A 12347-nucleotide genomic window follows, 5' to 3' on the forward strand; every position below is an offset into this window, starting at 1 on the left:
CTACGTCATGCAATTGGATGCCGTTGAGGGATCGCCTGGTTGGTAGTCTCTTCTACATTCCGGACTTCTTCTTTTCGGTTGCCTTCCATTCCGGATCCTCGCAAGCATCTGATTCCTTGTGACGCCCTTCCACTCCAAACCGGGTTTCCTGAATTGGTGGAGCAATGTCATCACGGAATTTCACGCTGCGTGACCTCGCAGACGGCCATTTTGGATTGTTTTTTCTGTGTGCAATAGTTGCTGAGCTACCAGGTCCATCGGAACTGTATTTTCTTCATTTTCACACAACCTGCAACATGCATTCCCTGGTACTACCGTTTTATCACCTATTTTTTTTTAGGTATTTTCTAATTTTGTACTTCTTGTTACTGTACTGCTCTTCAGGAGTTGGAATGTATTGTTTTATTAATTTTACTGTATTGCATTTTGTCACCATGACTACGGAGGGCACAAGCTCAACCATGGTCAGCACTCCTAATTTCCGCATTTATTCTCCTCAACCTTTTTGGTCCACTGGAGTTGAACCTCCCCTTAAGTGGTCTGAGTGGAAATCTTACTTTGTTAATTACATTGAAGCCGTTGATGACGCAAAGAAGATGGCTGCAGAACAGAAGAAAAGATTACTGTTGCATGCCCTTTGCCCAATAGGCCTTAAAGCATTCCATCAATTGCCAATACTGTGACTTCTACAGATTTTTATGTTTTTGAAATTGCCTTATTACAATCGGATAACTATTTCAAACCTAAAGTATGCATAGGTGCCACTAGGTATTACATTTTTCAGAGGAAACAGACTAAATGTGAAATTATTGATAGCTATGTTTCTGAATTAAAAAGGTTGGCTCTTGAGTGTAAATTTGGAGCTTTACATGACGATCTTATGAGAGATCAAGTCGTCATGCATACATCCAATCCTGTGATTCAAGACAGATTGTGGGTGAATGGCGATGCCCCATTGGATGACATTCTGGCTATCATAAGGAAAGCTGAAATTTCTGGTCGATGTGCTGTTGCCTTAAAAAATGAGACTCAACATGTAGCATTAATAGGTAAAGTTAACGCTCCTCATGATCACAGTAAAGGTCCTTCCAGATTTAAGGATAGACCCCCCTTAAGGATTGTACTAAATGCTTAGATGTGGCAGCCTTGATCATCTTGCTCGCAGCAAAACTTTTCCTGCAATTTAGCAAAAGTGTACCTATTGTGGCTTGGTTGGTCATTATGCGAAAGTTTGTAAAAGAAGGAACTCTAGAGTTAAGTATGTTGCGAATATGTATAGTTCAGTCAACAGTACGAAAAACTCTGTTCCTGATCGAGTGATATTATTTCGAATGATGACTTATCTATGAATTTCAGAAGTAATATGATGCTCAATATTGATGGTGTTCTTTGTACCAACAAACCTATTTGCAACATACTAATTGTTGGTGTGAATGTGGATATCTTTGTTGATTCAGGGTCACCCTACACCAACATTGAGGATAAATTATGGAAAAGTAAATTTATTGGTAAAGTTGGCGAGCATTTATTTGAACCTGATATTCACCCTTAGGGTTACAGTGGTGAGAAAACTGATCTTATTGGCTACAGGTGGTTGGTTTTTAATTCAAGAACAGACGCAGTTGTGGGAAACTGTATGCAGCAAAGGGCGGTCCACCTGTTTTGGGTTGGTTGGTCCAGAAGCAGCTGCATATTATTTTGGATCCCAACAGCAAAGAGCAGGTTTTGATTGTTGATGAAGGTTTATCACTAAGTATGTGCGAATTTTGCGGATTTGCAATCCGCGAATTCGCGCAAAATGGCAAAAAAAAACGCGAGTTCGCGGATTTTCCCGCGATCTCGTGGATTTTTTTGCCATTTGCACAAAAATGTGACCACGTATGTCTGTAACTTTTCCACCGTGCCAAAAGGCGCCGAGGTCCCTCAAGTGAGCTGTCCATCATAGTGAGGAAAGGGCGCGGAGACGTTGCATACCCTAGTGGGTGTGGGGCAGGGCCAAACGGGTGGGGCTTCTATGCGAGTTCACATGCCTCTTCTTTATAAAGTGTCAGAGACCGATCAGAGCACAGATGAGAAGAAAGCAGCCTCCCAGTCACAGGAAGTACACAGAGTTTGCGCTCGAGAAACTCGTGGATGCAAAGACCTCCATCAAGGATTACATCTAATTGTAGGCGGTAGATATGGGGAGGAAGCACACCTGCCTGAGTATAATGCGTGACTGAATTTGAGTTTCAACTCGGGCACCTGCTTTATATCTGTCAGTGGTTCCTGTTGAGGTTTAATTGTTGTGACAGGAGCATCGTGCCAGAATGAATCCTGCCTGCATATTTATCCACGAAGATGCCACCGTGTTGTGCTATACCTCTACTCAACTGGAGTACTTTCGACAGGCTAATCAGTAAGTGCTACCTCGTTGGGTAAATGTATAGTCCTTTTGCTACACTACAGCTGCGTAAAGGGCCAGAAGATTTGTCTCCAGGGACCACGTGTGTCTGTAATTTTTGTAAACCAAGCCGAAAGGCGCCGAGGTCCCTCGAGTGAGCTGTCCATCATAGTGAGGAAAGGGCGGGTAGACTTTGCGTGTGGTGGGGCCAAACGGGCAGGGCTTCTATGCGAGTTCACATGCCTCTTGTTTATAAAGGGTCAGAGACCGATCAGAGCAGCAGATGAGAAGAAAACAGCCTCCTGGTCACAGGAAGTACACAGGGATTGCGCTCGAGAAACTTGTGGATGCAAAGACCTCCATCAAGGATTACATCTAATTGTAGGCAGTAGATATGGGGAGGAAGCACACCTGCCTTCCCTAGACCTTGCTCACTAGTTGTTTGGGCTGATCATAATGCGTGACTGAATTTGAGCTTCAACTCAGGGATGCATGGCTTAGTTGTACTTGCAACTATTCTCTGACCCTGCCTCGGGCACCCGGCTGTTTAGGGTCAGGACAGGGTCAGAGAATAGTTGCAACAAGTAAGCAACTTAAGTGCTTCCTGTGGAGGTTTAATTTTGGTGACAGGAGCATCCTGCCAGAATGTAAATCCGCCGGCGAGCGGATTTGCAGATTTTTCGCAATTTCGCGAGATTTGCGGATCGTGAAATTGCCGAAAATCTGCAGATTCCGCGAGCGGAACAGATTTTGCGCCAATACTTATTCATCACTAGGGGAATTAATGATGAAACAATTTCCTTCTGTATTTACTAGTAATCCAGGCAATTTACATGGCTTCAAATGCTTAATCCGTCTTAAAGAGAATGCCACTCCCAAGGGTCAAGAGCCAGACTTATGGAACACAAGAGCAATATAAGAACTGCCTATACGAAATCACCTGTGGCTATGCACTTTCTTGAACGCAGACACAATGTAGCCCAGCTACAATTTATGATTTTGGAGAATGTCGTCAATCAGGAGGGCATGAATCCCAAGAACAAATTGTTACAAAGGGAAAACTTCTGGATACGCTACTTGAGCACGATGCAGCACACAGGGCTGAATGATCGTATGGAATTTCTTTGTTATCTTTGACTGATGATGTTTCCAACCTAAGATAGTTTTCTAACCTTAGACAGTTAGATTTATTTGATATAAACATGTTTCTGATGAGATGTGAATGTACATACACGCTTTATTTACACATTATTTATTTCTCGAAACTTATTGACATTTCACATATTGGGTTATTCTCCTTTTGCTATTTATGCGAGTTGACTTTACACACTATTATAATTTGGTCCGCACACACTTAGTGATTTATTATCCCTGTAATCATGTTTTCTACTTATCCAAATGACCCCCGCATGCTTCACTACCATGCACTCCTTTACCGTTTCTCAATGGCCCCTGCACTTCGGACTGTTTCTCAGTCCGTCGTTGATGTTTTTTTAATGCACCGGGCGTGCTGTATGAAGCACGAGTATTAGTCAGCTCGAAATGCACACGCAAGCAGGAACCTGTGACTAACAGCGCGTGAATATCACGTTTCTAGTAAGTATTTACTTTTGAGCGTTGTTTAATCCCTATCGGCACACATGAGCAGAAATTGGTAATACTTAGCGAGTTAACATTACGTATCTAGCGAGTATCTGTCCAGGGCGTTGTTTCAAACGTTATTGGTACTTCGAGTTTGGCACTCTCGGTCACCACAGTGTTTACTTCTTTAGACTACACTCTTTATATAACGGCACTTTTTTTCAGTTGCATTTCAACACCAAAAAGGATTTATCTGAGATGATGGAAACAACTGACTACACCAAAATGTTGGAGGATTTGAACATTCAACTGGATAAATACACCCAAGATATCCAGGAAAGGAAAATATGTAAATACAAAAGGAATACAATAAACTATAAGCTCGGCGAGGTGTACACTTGGGCAGAGGTGTATGCCCGCCGACGCCAACCTAAAGCATATAACCCTTACTCCGCCACAGAGACTTCTTCATCTGACAGTGACGCACAACCAAATAAACAACCTTCTAGACCCACCACCATATCGCAAAATGCCACCACCTCTGAACCTGCGGTTCCTTTTTTAGAAGGGGGCCGAGAGGTACAGGAAGAACCCGGAGGGGAAAAAACAGTCGAAAAAACAAAAGTACCAAAGAAAAAGAAAGGCAAGAGGAAATGACTGAATTTAACAGCCTAGTCATTAACATTTCCTCACAGACACTAACTGAACTGGAGATGAAGACACTACAAAAGGGTCAATCGTTTGTATCCACCACTAACTCCAACACTCTTGAGCTAGAAGTAAGTTTCTTTAAATTGATGAAAATATCAGACTTCGTCATTATTTTGAAAACATAATTACAGTTGAACCTCAACCTGATAGCACCCTGTTGGACTTACGTCACAAACTAATTGACACCTTTGAGAACTTGGTGAAACAAGACATAACAACCTTACAGTTTCAAACTAAACTGAAACACAGCAATCTGACCGTTAAAGAAAGAACTTTGTTGAAGAAGATGGCTGAAAATACAGACATAATTTGCCAGAATGCAGACAAAGGTGGCGTCCTTGTCATAATGGATAGTGAATTCTATTACCAACAAGTACACCTTCATGTAACAGATCTCACCACTTATGCCCCATTAGACAGAAACCCCACTGAAGAATTCAAACAAACACTTGAAACTATTCTGTTAAAGGCTCTGGAAGACAACATCATTACAGAAAAAACTAAGCGATTCTTGACCCAGGAGCATCCTAAAACTCCTTCACTTTACATGCTTCCGAAGGTCCTAAAGGACCTAAAGAGACCTCCATTTAGACCTATTGTCTCCACAAGGGGCAGTATCCACGAACCAGTTGGGAAACTGTTGGATAAACATCTTCAACCTTTGGTGGCGCGAACGCCCACATATATACGGGACACCACTCAATTTCTGAACAAACTTGAAAGTCTGGAGTTATCAGCCTGTGAAGAATACTGGTTATGTACTGTTGATGTCAAGGCGTTATATAAGTCCATCCCACACAACCTGGGAATTGAAGCCATAGAAAATGCTATTTTGAACTCTGATATCAGCCCAACACTTCAACCTTTTCTGATGGAACTATTAGAATTCAACTTGTACCAAAGTTATTTCACCTGGAGAGACACATGCTACCTACAACTTAAAGGGACTTCGATGGGCAATTGTGCCGCCCAAGTCTACGCAAATTTATTCATGCACTACTTTGAACAGAACCACATCCTTAACCTACCGGATTGGGCCCAATCTGGTAGATTGTACATTCGTTATATTGACAACATTTTCTTACTATGGTCTGGATCAGAATGGAAACTGGTACACTTTTTAGAAAGTTTGAATGCCATCAATGATCGAATACAATTTACATGGTCTTATGATTGGAACAGTGTAAATTATCTGGATGTACAGGTAACAATGGAGAACCTTAAATTTCGAACTACTGTATACAGGAAAGAAACGGACCGCAACAGCACTCTCCGCTATACGAGTTTTCACAGGAAGAACATCAGGAACAATCTCCCTTTGTCTCAACTTATGAGAATTAAACGCATTGTTTCTAACAACTCTGATGGCGAACAACAAATGAATATCATGTGTCAAAGATTTAGGGATCGAGGATACCCTGATGAAATTGTGAACAATGCCAGATCCAGGTGTGAGCTGATGAAGAGAGAAGATTTGGTCAAATCAAAATCCAAAATGGAACAAAAACGTATGACAGTGGTTTCCAAATACTCCATCATGAGCAATAAATATCGAAACATCATTTTAAAACATTGGTCACTTTAAGCAAGGAACCCGATTTCAGAGGATTGTTTGAACAAAAACCCATTTTTGCCTATACCCGTGGTCCAAACATCAAGGAACTGTTAACCAACCCCAGGACTGAAAGCCCAACTTCTAGATAGAAAGGACTTCAACCACGTTATAATTGCAGTAACTGCAACAATGTCATTAAGGGTAACATCTTACATCATCCTATGAAGGGTCATAAAATCAAACTTAAGGTGAACGCGATGTGTAATACGTCTAATGTGATCTACCTACTGAAGTACCCATGCGGCTTGTGCTATGTTGGGCACACAGAAAGGAAGATAAGAACCAGACTTATGGAACACAAGAGCAATATAAGAACTGTCAATACGAAATCATCTGTGGCTATGCACTCTCTTAAACGCAGACACAATGTAGCCCAGCTACAATTTATGATTTTGGAGAATGTTGTCAATCAGGAGGGCATGAATCCCAAGAACAAATAGTTACAAAGGGAAAACTTCTGGATACGCTACTTGAGCACGATGCAGCCCACAGGCGTGAATGATCGTATGGAATTTCTTTGTTATCTTTGACTGATGATGTTTCCAACCTAAGATAGTTTTCTAACCTTAGACAGTTATATTTATTTGATATAAACATGTTTCTGATGAGATGTGAATGTACATACATTCTTTATTTACACATTATTTATTTCTCGAAACTTATTGACATTTCACATATTGGGTTATTCTCCTTTTGCTATTTATGCGAGTTGACTTTACACACTATTATAATTTGGTCCGCACACACTTCGTGGTTTATTATCCCTGTAATCATGTTTTCTACTTTTCCAAAACGGCCCCCGCATGCTTCACTACCATGCACTCCTTTACCGTTTCTCAATGGCCCCCGCACTTCGGCTGCTTCTCAGTCCGTCGTTGATGTTTTTTGAATGCACCGGGCGTGCTGTATGAAGCACGAGTATTAGTCAGCTCGAAATGCACATGCGAGCAGGAACCTGTGACTAACAGCGCGTGAATATCACGTTTCTAGTAAGTATTTACTTTGGGCGTTGTTTAATCCCTATCAGCACACATGAGCAGAAATGGTTGATACTTAGCGAGTTAACATTACGTATCTAGCGAGTATCTGTTCAGGGCATTGTTTCAAACGTTATTGGTACTTCGAGTTTGGCACTCTCGGTCACCACGGTGTTTACTTCTTTAGACTACACTCTGTATATAACAGCACTTTTTTCAGTTGCATTTCACTGCGGTTACGATTTTTTCTTTCTTATTGGTTGCACAAACTGCAGTTCATAATGATATTTTAACCCAACGATTACTAAACCACTGGCACATTTTTTGACTGTCATCCATGGCACATCATGCATGTTTAAATATCACGGAGATGATTTGACCTTTATTGGATATTTGTTGTTTATACTTTGACACATAGGAGATATCATCCCTGAAAACAGTTTGTTTTTATTTTTACTTACAGACTATTCCCCTGATGAAGGGCTGGACAAGCCCAAAATGCATAGGGATGTAGAAAGAAAAACTGTGGATGTATTTACTGATGTTTAAGGAATACTTGTACCACATGGAATAAGAAATGAATTTGGAATGAAAATTTGAATACTACAATTTCAAATTAATTTGGAATGAACTTGGTGTTTGTTTGAACTTTATCATACCTATGGGTATCACACAACGCGGTGCACTGGGGGACAACTCCCACTGGGAGATTGCTACTTGGTAGTCAAGAATGCCTCAAGCACATGAAATGTAGGTGCCATATGGGACAAGGACTGAGCAGGAAAGAGCCAATGATGAACTAAACAAGCACTGAAATAATACAAGTCCATGTCTGGGGCTCCCAATTTTAAATTAACATTCTGCGTGACAGCACAAGGCAATGAGCTTGGCAAGGATCTTTATTGTCTGTATTGATCATGGAGAGTGGGCGGTATGAGTTACAGCGATGGGGCTCTTTCTTACCTGGGTTTAAGGATTGTTACAATAAGGGCTTCACACAGGGAAAGAGGCAGGACCCAAGAGGAAAGTGATTCCTCATACATGGCAAGCAGGTGTGGAACAAGTAGGGAGCCATACTTCTTATAAAATGCAGCAGTCACCTTATTTGCAAGCCAGGTTCTGATTACCCTGAGAAACTCTACAGTTGTAATATATTCATCCAAATATCACCTGTGACCATCTGCCAGCCATAAAAGTTGGATGGTAGTCCAAGAGGTCGAGGGGAGTGGTGCCATGGTGAGTTCAGTACAGGGAGGAAAATAAATCAACCATGGCTTCTTGTACTGCCTCTGTACTCATATGTACACGAGAATGGTCATCATGTATCTTGGTGATGTAGTCTCTCACCCATGATTTACGAAGCAATTGAGCGAGGATCCTTCCTGGTCTGTCGCCCTTCCCAAAGCACCTAGTCTGTAACTCCCGGCCAATGTAATGCATCTCTCATCATGCTGCCTCCTCATATTCTGATATCTTGCTGCAAATGGAAGCAAGTGTAGAGGCATATTGGGTGTCAAAAAATCCCAGCTTAAGTTCCCAAATTTATTTTTCCAGATGCACAAGATCACCACACATAGCACAGAGCCCAACAGCCTGTTTGCGATGTATGCTAATCTAAAAACGACCTTGAAGGCCTCCCAAAGGGAAGACCTAAATATCATCACATTGTCCTTATGAGTGAAATATTCAACCACTGCTTTCCAAATGACCTCCCGGAACACCTGTTCATGCAGGGCTCCAGGTGGGAATTTTCACATGAAAGCCTGAGCAGGACTATTGGGGAGAGCCAGCTCCAAAAGAACGGGGGCGTTCTTGGCAAATCGGAAATCTAGACCTCTCAAGCCAACATCTCCCAGGAACCCAGCCAGTAGTCTATGCACAACCACAGAGCATGGACCATTGATATGCAGCTAAGCTCCATTTGTTCAGCATGTCTGGAATGTCAGAAGTCAGTAAGGTCCAAATCTCCCAAAATGTGATGCAACTGCGATGCTGCTCTGGGATGAGGACGTCTAGAGTCACCCAATCTATCCATCTCCAGATTAAGAAAAACATTGAAATCCCTCCTTCTGGAGTCACACCAAGGCCAAGTTTCTAGGCCAGCCTCCATACGTCAACAAAGAACAGGTGGTTGTTAACATTTGGACTGTATACAGGAAGAGGTTTGACTGGATGGTCTTGCAAAATACCAGAAAGGAAAACAAATCTGCACTGTGTGTCATATATACCAGGGCGCATATGCCAAGGTAATCCCTCCCTAATGAGGATTGCCACTCTAATAAGCAACATGCCGTCTTCCACCCAACTGGAGTGCAATCAGCATTGCGTCACCTCAGTAAGGAGTAATTCTTGTAAAAAGCAGATGTCCACAGAGTGTATCTGTAGATAGGCAAATTTCTGGTGCACCTTACAATGATCATTTAAGCCATATACATTCCAAGATATTGTTTTATTAGGCCCCATGATAGTTTAGTACTGGAAGAAAGGAAACTGAGCGTCTTCCTGAAGCTCACAACTAATGATCAATCAAAATACCAGCTGAGTGACATTGAAAAAGAAAACATTAGGAACATTTAGCAGGCAAGCAGCCGCAGATAACCCTGAAAGCAAAATGTCCAACCACTTAGGCCCCAATCAAGCAAAAAATGCCATCCCCACCCTGTCAAAAAGAAAAACAGCATTGAGGTGATACAACTCTGAAAAACATCACATAGGGACAAACTAAGAGACTGGCAGACATGCCAGCTAAAATTAGCAGGGTGGTCAAGAGGTAAAATTTGGCGGCCCAGTGGATCACAAGTCAATATGCAGCCCATCGGAAGACCGCCAGAGCCACAATCTGCATATCGCTCAATGACCCAAGGGTGGGAGTCACATGTACGAGTTGAGTGCCAGCGCTATCACATGTTCTTCATCTAGGTATAGGGGAGAAGTCCCCACCAGCATTCCCATCTGTGTTGAGCTGTCCAGTGAACAGGGCCGAGGTGCGACCCCTGGCAACACCTCAGCATGTAATACAGTCATATTGTAATCAGTTTCGCTGAGCTGCGATTCATCTTGCATTCTGCTCCTCACGGGTGACCCATCTGCTTTTAGTGGAACAGTAGTTTTGGCATACTTGGTGGCCTTCTTGGGTTCAGTGAAAATGAGGATTTTGCTGGCATGATCTATTTTCAGTCTGGGAGGATATAGAAGCGAATGTCTGGCGTTAGTGAGCTGCAAAACGCTCTTAATTGGTAAAGAATCTTTTTTTGTTACTGCTTTCTTCACTTAAACCACACAAGGGACCAGGACCACAGTCCGCAGCGTGCCTTGCATAACTGATTGTTATTGGGGGTGCCAGGAGGCACATACAGCCTGCTGTGGGCCCCGGCAGCTGGGAAGGGTGCGAGCTGCGCACGGCCCAAGTGTGGGCCTGTCCTGCGCCCGTCTGTGACAGGAGGAGGCGGGCAGGTGTAATATATTGTGTACATTTGTTCTTTGACATTTCATGTTCACAAGCTTTCATTGCCTCCACAAGCTCAAGTCTGTACAAATATTCTGTTAAACACTTTTTCCTTCTTGGATTAACACCTTAGCAGCTATGGAACGTCCAGCTCCAGTGCTGAACGTTCAATTGCGCAGGTGCAGTTGGAACGTCCAACGGCCGACGGCAGCACTCCCGAGTTAGTGGTGCCGTCGGCCGTTGGACTGGCACAGCACTTATGAGGCTAAAATGTTGAGAAAGAATGATAATTCATGTTTGGTGTGCAAAGATAAACTAAACATGCTTAAAAATGTTGCAGTTCAACAATCCAAACAAAAGAAAAAGTTTGATACAAAAAGTTGCAATTATACTCATGATTTCAAAATTGGAGACAGGGTCATGATTAAATCTCCACAGAAAGTTAAGAAGGGTCTTTCAAAGCTATCACTTCCAGTACGAATTCTTACATTGTCAAAACGTTCTTTGTTTCTAGGTCACAAAGGTTGGTGGAGTAAGAGAATGTTAGTCGAATTAACACCTGATCAAGCTTGTGAAATGTTATCAAAGAAAAAGAAAGTTTATCAAGATGATTTAAATTTTTCATACTTTTCAAACAATTTCACCACAGATAAATCTTTGATATCATCCAGAAATGATTTTCATCTACGAGATATAACTGATTCTGTGTCTAATTCTTTAGTACCTATTGACTCTCCATATGTTGTTGATTCTATAATTCATGACCCTGTTTCAGCAAGACCTACTCAAAATTACACATTTTCTTCAAGATACTAGGATTTTTCTTTGTCTTAATTTTCATTTCTTTTGTTTGTTTGTGAAAGGAGAAGGGTGATGTAATATATTGTATACATTTGTTCTTTGACATTCCATGTTCATGAGCTTTCATTGCCTTCACGAGCTCATGTCTGTACAAACATTCTGTTAATCGCATGTGCGCAATAGCTGTTATGCGCGCATGCTGTGTCATTATCTTTTAAATATGCATTTGTTATATAGGCAGTCCTGTGCGTCCAACCTCCTCCCTGAAGTATGAACGGTCTCTCATACAGATTCCGTTTAGACTCCAGTGGTGTCATTCATTTTAACTTAAATAAACCCTCAAAACTACTTTTACGTCTTTTCCATTGGATTTACTTTATTCATAAGAAGATTCAACATTTCAGCGGGCCACCCCCCTAACTTTGGCTTATCAAGGACACTTCTCACGACTTTGCAGAGAATCCGCGACATCGTGAGACAAAGATCTAAAGGTACATTTTACTGAGCGGGAGCCTAATCAATCAGATCCCTGAAGGGGAAGGATTGATAAAGTGATGGATTGATAAAGTGATAAAGACAGAGATATTTTTTTCTGTTAGTACTTAACTATTGTAGTAAAAGGAGGGCTGTAAGACAGTTGGGCAAACTCTGATGTTATAGCCATTGTATAACCTACCCTTAAAAGAAAACTCAATATGGGTAAAAGAAACCATACAGCCACTGTAGGAAAAGTGCATTCCCCCAGAAAAATCCGAAATGTTGTTACTAAAATACATAACCGGAGTAATGGTGGCCATCGAAAAGCAGATCCTAACAGTCAGAGATTTAAGTGGG

This window comes from Lissotriton vulgaris, chromosome 4_1, assembly GCF_964263255.1.
Source record: "Lissotriton vulgaris chromosome 4_1, aLisVul1.2, whole genome shotgun sequence".
In the NCBI taxonomy this organism is placed as follows: Eukaryota; Metazoa; Chordata; class Amphibia; order Caudata; family Salamandridae; genus Lissotriton; species Lissotriton vulgaris.